Below are 8436 nucleotides of genomic sequence, written 5' to 3' on the forward strand. Positions count from 1 at the left end.
GGATTCTTTCTATTCAGACATGGTTTGATGTGTTATTGTAAAGAAAGAATTTTGCTGATCTGGGATCAGACTGTTTACAGTGATATGGAGTGTAAAGTGATATAAATGCTTTATTTTGTATCTCACACCCAAAGAAAAATATGGGTATGTACTATGGGATATTGAGAACAATTGGTTGTCTTGTATAAGGAAATGCAACAGAAAACAATATTGACCATAATTTTATATCAACAAATATATATACAAATTTTTACCTATTAAGAGTAATTTCATAAATACTGTGTCTATCAAAAAAATGCTGTTAAGCTAAGATCCCCAAATAGAGGTCTGCAGGAAAGGACTACCTGAGAAAAAGAAAATAAAAAGGAAATAGAGATTTCCTTTTAAACCACAGACTTTCTGGGACATAATTATTGCAATAACAAAAAAAAAAAAAAAAGAAGTTATTGCTAGTCCAGACATACTGTGTTTCAGATACAAGAAGTTATAGCAGACATAAATAACCCAGTTTTGATAAATGAGAAATCTGGAAAATCTGCTGAGAATTATATTTTTGGCTCTGATGTACTCAATGTAAGAGGCTGAAAATGCCCACTAATCCCAGCCTTCAGCACTTGGCTATGAAAATGTCTGACATGTAATTGAAGTGCAAAGACTGGCACATGCATTTGAAACATTTTTTTAACTCATACGTTTTGGGAGACTAAGAGTATGAGTCTACATGTTACATGTAAAAATAGTTAAGCAAAATCAGACCAGCAAAAAAAATCTTAAGTGAGAGGGCAGGGCCCCAGTTTTGAGAGGAATTTAGAAATGTTGGAAAGCTTTGAAATAATACACTTTACCTTAAAGATGTGTTTGCTAAGATGCCCTATTTTCTGTTCGTTGAGCTATGCTGATACCTGGTAACTCAAGGAACCATCACATGACCCGTGAAAATTGTGAATCTATGTTTGAAACTGGAAATCTCAGCATTTTTCAAAGGCTACTTCAGTATGTCATTCTTCTCTACATAATGAACACAGTTTCTTAGTGATATTTTGTTTTGCCCCCAAATGTATTTTGGCTATATGCGGCAGCCATGTTTTATTTTGAATATACTGATTTTGTTGTGTCAGAGAAAATATCATTTTTACAAACTCTGTGAGCAACTGCTAGTAAGCCTTTGCCATCAATCACTTCCTGCTGTTCCAGCTTTATGGTGTTGGAATCATGAGCTCAGCCCTCCTACCTTAACCACCTTGTTCAGGTTTTCTCTTGAAAGTCACCAGTGGGTTTTCTGAAATGCATTCGTTCCTATTTGAAGGCATCACAGAGGAGGATGTGTTAGCATCTGGAATGCTTAAGAAAGTGTTGGATTTCTGCAGAGACTGCAGATTTCTCACATTCCTTCATCAGCGATTAAATTTTACATCCAATGCCCTGAATCCTCTGTAGGCACTTGCTTTGAAAGACATCTATGTTATGGTGGATTTCCAGTTCTCACAACCATATGTTAACACTGAGGTTATATTTGAGTTGGAAATTCTTCGTTTTCCTCTGTTCTTTATAGCTATGGCTTCCCTATGTTGTTGAATTTAGTTAGTACTCATGTGCTTTCTATACCTAATGTTCCTTTTTCTGATCTTCACTGGCCATAGAAGATGACAGAATTGCAGATTCTATCATCTTCTATAGCCAGTGATGATTGTTGCAAGATGGAACAATTCCTCTAGTGGAGCAGAAAAATCATGGAGAATTTAGGGATAGTGTTTTGTAATTGTTTAATTCAGGGCTCAACTAAAAAAAATAAAAAATTGAAATTTTAAAATTATTGTTACTTTTAATGCCTTTGATTTGTAAAAGACAAAAGTGAGCTTTATCTATTTTTATCTATGTCCTTTTTGGACATTCATTATAGTTCTTATTTATTTATTGAAGAGTCAGGCAGCTATCTGTTTAACTTGTAACACAAGAGTGCCATCTGACTTCAGTGAAACCTTGTATGTCTTTAGTACACAGAGGATTAAGCAATAGTCACTTCATCATTTTTTTCCACAATCCTTTTACATGTTAGCATGAAAGTAACAGACATGCTTTTTCCCACCCCAAACATAAGAAAAATTAAGTTGTAGAAACTTTTGTCCTAGCAGAGTTATTCTAAGTCACAAACATTCCTGAAATCACTTTCATTTTTTCCCATTGGCCAGGTGTTTTAAGCTTTCTCCATTCCCTTTCATAGCATGGAGGTGGAACTCCACATTTCACAGCTTGCTCAAACAAAGATATCCTTAAACATCACCAGACTAACATTTTTCTGTTTTGAAGAGACTGTTTGAACAGAATAAGAGTAAAAGCAGGTGACCATAATTTCATGCATATTGTGGCCAAATAACAATGCTTTCATGATTGTGAGTGCTTGCATAGCATTATAGCTTTAAATAAAATACCTTAGGTTCTATTTTGACCCTCATACATAGAATTAACTTTTGGATACAGTTGTTTCATGTAAATGAAAAATTAGCTCTCAGCATCCCCATAGCTTTACTACACTTTACTAATACGTAAGCTGTGGCAACACAAACCAGTGCAAAAGCACCTCAAGATAGCTTAGCACAAGCGAGTGGGTAGAAAATGCTACTAATTGGATTAGTGGCGTATTAAAACAACTGATAGCAAGTAGAACTAAATTAATTGACAAATAGCATTTCCCTGCTTTCTTATTCCTCTTTGATCTTCAGCATCTGCCTTTGTTCTTAACAGCAGTCTCTCATCCAGGTGGATTTTTGATCCTCCTTGGGTCTGCCCTCCAATGATCCCTATTATACGCCACCTACCTGTGATCTTAGAAGGAGGAGGACACCCATGGATGTATACTTAGACACAGCAGACACATGCCTGAATGTTAGTCCTGACACCTAAGCATCCCAGCTTGAATGTTCCAACAAGCAGCAGACACCTGTGGTGTATATCCACAAAATGGAAATATGCAGATGAAAGTTAGAATATCCTCCTCCAGAAAGATAAAACAACAACAGGATTATTGCTGGCTGCTAAAATTTATAGTTATCTACTGAAATTAAAGTATTCTTTAGGAAGACAGTGGCCTTAGCCCATGACAAAGATTTTACTACTGTATTATTCCTAGTTTGTCTTGGAAACTGCGAAAATATTAGTAGCAGCGCTGAGCTACCCACGGTATCCTGTATGATTTGTTTTCTTTGCATATTGGAGACATGAGCTGGTGTCTGTTTAGCTTCTGTAAATCTCAATCCAGTTTCTTTGGACTTCAGTGGTGTGGGGATAATGCATTTAATGTCTATTCAGACCAAGGGAGGAAGAGGGAATAGAAATGAAACTAAGAGGGTGAGTAACAAGGATCAAAGTAGTGCATAAGATTTTCTTTTAGAGGAACGAGAGAAATGGGAGAAGGGAGAAAAAGATTTAGAGAGAACATTTTTGAAAGAAAAAAAACAAGCTAAATGTGGGTACCTAAGTGGTGATGGATGCCATCCCTCTGTGATTCCCACTGCCTTTTACAACAGCTGCTTACACTCAGATTTTTGGTGAGAAAATGAAGATAGTACATAAAACGCTGATGAAGGTTTTATATTCTGCTGTTAGGGAAGGCTTAGGCCTGTTTTTGCACTAGCAAGAATGGAAACCATCTTAGTACAGTGACAGTTTCTACGGTACCTTACACCATGTCCCTCTGAAAGAACATTACCAACAAAACAGAATTCTATTATTTTTGTAGTTTTTGGCAATATAGCTGCGTCAGCAGTAAGGGTTTGCTGGTAGGAAACTATCAAACCAAAACCCCACATCTTAGACCAGTCTACTCGTACAAGCAAGAATTTCTAGTCTGCCTCTGATGCAGATAATCTCTTGTAGCAGAGCCAGGGGTTCAAATTGAATTGGGCCATCTCAGTCCATCAAGCTCATTGCAGGTCGTTAAGCTTACCTGAGAAGACTTCTAGTCAAATATCCAGCTAAAAGTTGGGGATCCTGATGGATATTTTATAAGAGGGAGTTTTGGCTCAAATACTGTGTTATAAAGTGTTCCTTCTTTTTGCTGAAGAAGGATGCTTCTTGTGTCTTAGCTCATGGAGCTGTTGCCTTGTCATGGCACTGTATACAAATAATCCAGAAATGTTTCATCATAAGTTCTGTATGTAGTATATTAATACAATGTAACTATACTAAATCAAGGTGACTGCTTTTTATTGGACTGTCTCGCAGTAAACTGGCTTACCCTAATGATACTGAGTGGTAATCATCACCGCTTAGTGGGATTATATTTTACATAAAGTCCCTCTAATAGTGATGTATTTAGTTAGTGCCAGATAGTTAAATGTTTATCCAAGTGTTAAATTCCAAGTGCTATTCATTAAATACACAATGTGCCCAATAAAGATTAACTATTACATATTTTTTCTTTGCGGAAGACGTCAGTGAATAGCAGTTCCAGATAATAGACTTGACACATATTTTTTTTTTAGTTTGCGTTTTTGAAATGCAATACAGAAGCAAAGGAAAATGCCTGCCTTTTGAAAATGCAATACAGAGGCAAAGGAAGCTGTCTACTTTTTTTTTTTTTTAAAAAAAGTTATATTTAAACATCATGTAATTCACAATTTCAGGTTTGAAATTTCATTCTTAGTTTTGCTTCAGTCACTTATATCTTATAAATGTGATCTTTTATAGATTAGGCTTTCCTTCAGCTACTTTGACAGCAGAACTTATTAAAAATATCAGTAGGTAAAAGATTCCTTTGAATGTAGACCTACTCTTTCAATGAGCAGAGGATGGAATTTTACAGCAGGCATTTCAGCTCACTTAGGAGCACTCTTAAGAGGTTGCTTAAAAGGACCATGAAACATTTCCTGCATATATAATGGTCAGCTTTCAAGTTTGATTTGATGTTTAAACTAAATCGAGTTTGGAAAAAGGATTTTACACTATAGGCCTAGCATTTCAGTTACAAAGTTTGAAAACCTAAAGCATGATGGTACCCTTTACCCTGGGTCCTTGTAACAATTCCAATTAGTATGAGTACCAAAGGAGGCAGATGAAAATGTCCACACAGGCTGAGTATAGAACATGAAGATGCTGAGGCAGAAATGTCAAACTCTTCTGTCAACTTTGCTACTGAAGTGGTTACAGCCTGGGAGAGGGTGAGTCAGAAAGTGGGAGCAGGGGAACAGCTTAGATAAATCCACCAAGCTATGTGTCAGGGTTCTAAACTGGATCCAGTTCTGAAACTCGAGGCTTCCGAGCTGCCTAACTTTAATATTCTGCCTTGTGCTGTGAAGTATTTGTGGAAGTATTGGTATGCATATTTCTTCATTGAAGGTAAAGGTGACAAGTATTTTTATTAACTTACTTCATTGGTACCTGCAACAGGCTAATCAAGGGGTGGAATCTCATCCTGAAATTCACTTTTTTACTTTGGATGTAGCTTTTTGAGAATTTAATCAGGGGGAATCCTGCAGCTAGTTGATTGATGAATCTGTCTCTCCATCTGTCCTTCCTTCCATGTTAGAACTGAGATTTTAATTACAAACATCTGTGTACTGTCTCTTTTTCTTCATTAAAAATAGGAATTGAAGTTGCCCTGTAGCTGCTGACAGAGACAGAACAGAGCAAACACCATGATGGAAACATTTGCACAGCTAAGGGAGAATCCTCCCTCCCTGCCTCAAAGGTGTCTAATTTGAAGGATAAGTGAGCAAGCAGATTGTATTTTTGGGGATTTCCCCATGTGAGGAAGAGTATGCCAAAAAGAAATTAAATTTATACAGTTATTTTTATTTATAACTTATTATTAAAGGGGGTTTTTTTCCTGTAAAACTAACTCTTGATGACTGGAACAGCCTTTTTGGCTAAGGTATGCTAAGCAACAGCCTCCTTATCAGTGGTACTTTCTTTGTTGCATGAGAGCACATAATTTTACTGAGGTTCTTTACAACTCACTTTTTGTGCTCTTGTAGTCAGACTAAAATCTTCATTATGTGGTTTGAAAAATACAGTAGGAGGCTGTGGAGAGAGACGATATTGCTTGAGGGAGGCTGTATATGGAGAGAACATCAGTACTTACTCTTGGTCTTGTGAACCTTTTTACTGTGGTGGTTAGGAAGATGTGCCAGTTTGAAAGATATCCCTTGTTCCCTTCATTCTCTTCCCTTCTGCCTCCTGAAAGTGCAGATGGAAGGTTCCTTTCATGATATATGTGGCTCATCATTTATTCATGTGTTCGTCTTTCTCTTTCTGATGAGAGTACCTGCAGGAGGAACATTTTAAAGCCAAGGTAATTTTCTGCAGTAGTTTCAGTAGGTTTATAAAACATCTTTGCAGCTAGAAAGATATATGTTTTTCAAAAGAGTACATGGCAAACATGGTTTGTTTAAGAAAGAGGACACTCACAAAGCTGTTTATCTACAATTCTGTGGTGAGCCTCATTTGTGGTGTGAAGCTCCACAACATGGGAATTATTGCAATGCTAGCCATCACTACTGTTGAGTTACTAACAACAGTGTAACTTAAACTTGTTGTTTATAGAGAATAGTTATGGTGAACCTATAGCTTTCTTCTGCTAGCGAGGGCATAGTATAGTGCTTCTGACAGATGCACCTTGCCTTTCCCTTCTGTTCCCCATTTCCTTTTTCTTTCACTTGAAGTTAGACAAAATGATACAGAGAGGAGAAAAGAGTGAATAGAGGGAAGTGAAATTTCAGAGGAATTGAGAGGGGAGAAAGTGTAGGATTTAATTTGGGGCACTCACTGAATTTTTTTCCTATACTGATTTCTGCTACTTAATTAAGCAGCCACGGTGCTCAGCTCTCTGGCTCTGATCTATGGCATTAAAAAAACTTCCTGCCCACACATTTTATTATTCTGACTTCAGGCACTGCAAAAACCACGAAAAGCAAGGATATTGACATTTTAATCACCCAGCTATGACATTAATAAGATTTTGACACTATGTGATCTAACATACCTTTTGTCTTGATATCTAGTGATATAAAGAGACATCTAAAGCTGCAGGTTTAACCTTAGAGGGTTATTCCCCCAATTTTGCTTCTGTGGTACATCACTATTATATTGTGTGCAAATGGGCTGTTTCTAAAGCAACATTATTACAGTCCTACAGTTTCATTGCTTTAAGATAGGGGACAGTGGGTGCTCCACAGGTGGGCTGGTGCAAGCAGACTGAAAATCAGGCTTTAAAAGAAAGCATTTGAAATCTGGACATTGCATATAGCAAAAGGATCCTGAGGTCTAGCACCCTAATGTCAGGCTACCTAGATTTCTATGTTTCTTTCAGACACAAAACTAACAGATTTGAAAGGGGGTGCAATTCTGCTAAAGGAAATGTTGGCTATAATTTCCTTTTTGGCCAGTATAGAAAGCACAGAAGAAGAATATGTGGCAGAGATTTTGCCTAGATCTTTCTTGCTCCTAGAGAAATATTTTGGTTTTGCTTGCTCTAACTACAGTGGACAATACATTTAAAGAGTAATTCAAAAGATGAGAGCTGAAATGAGTTTTCAAAATAATTTAGCCTCTAATAATTTACTAGGAAGCCCAGAATAAAACTAGCATGCAGAAGCATATTCTTAATAACTAATACCTCTTTCATGCATACACACACACAGACAGGGAGCCAGTCAGGCCTTCTCCAGCCTCTGAAGAGAACAAATAAAAACAAGAATTGAGGGTTGCCTATGCTAAAGCCACTAGCAATTTATAATTCTCTCAGCAAACCCTACAGTATTTCTGCCAGGGCCAGGCATTGGTATGAGCACCAACCCTTTGGCAAGCATTGGTGTGTGGTCTTTCAGTCTCAGGTTCTGCAGAACGCTAACCCATGGTTTTTACAATCACAGTGAAAATACTGCTGTATGAACATGACCCTTCATTGTCCACTCTGAAGAATAACACCACACACACTTTCCTTCATTTATGTCCCTGTGTATGTCCCTTTATGTTTTACGTATTTTTACAGGACTTGTGTTATATGAAGCTGAGCAAAAAGGAGACAGAGGTGCATGGGCCTTAATGAGTGGGCAGCCCCTGCATTAACAGTGCCACTCTACAGTTGTAAGTGGAAAAAAACCCAAAGGAGTAGAAAGGCTTAGTTTGATTAAGGAAGTTATTTGCTTTACAGTGCGTTTGCAGCTGTAGTCCCCTCCTAGCACAGTTATGCCTCAGGTGTATCCCACAGAACAGAGCTGAGAACTGCACACACACGTGTGTGCACGGAGTCACTCACAGGACTGCTAGCTCATGTTTTGCAAATAGCCATGAAGTAACTGTCCCATTTGGGCACTTCTAAGAAATACTTACATACTGTACATACATACATACATACATAGCTGTGCTGAAGTCAACCTTGGGACCTCCAACTTGATATTTTCTTCTACATGCATTTTAACACTTAGTACATGAACTGAG

The 8436-nt window shown here is 37.5% G+C and overlaps 1 protein-coding gene across 3 annotated transcripts in view; it reads left to right on the plus strand.

The window, feature by feature from the left end:
- The window catches only part of RAP1GDS1 (Rap1 GTPase-GDP dissociation stimulator 1), a 94980-nt gene that overhangs the window by 37741 nt on the left and 48803 nt on the right, over window positions 1-8436 (plus strand). The window lies entirely within an intron of this gene.

Source organism: Lepidothrix coronata, unplaced genomic scaffold (assembly GCF_001604755.1).
Source record: "Lepidothrix coronata isolate B3197 unplaced genomic scaffold, Lepidothrix_coronata-1.0 Scaffold96, whole genome shotgun sequence".
Taxonomy (NCBI): Eukaryota; Metazoa; Chordata; class Aves; order Passeriformes; family Pipridae; genus Lepidothrix; species Lepidothrix coronata.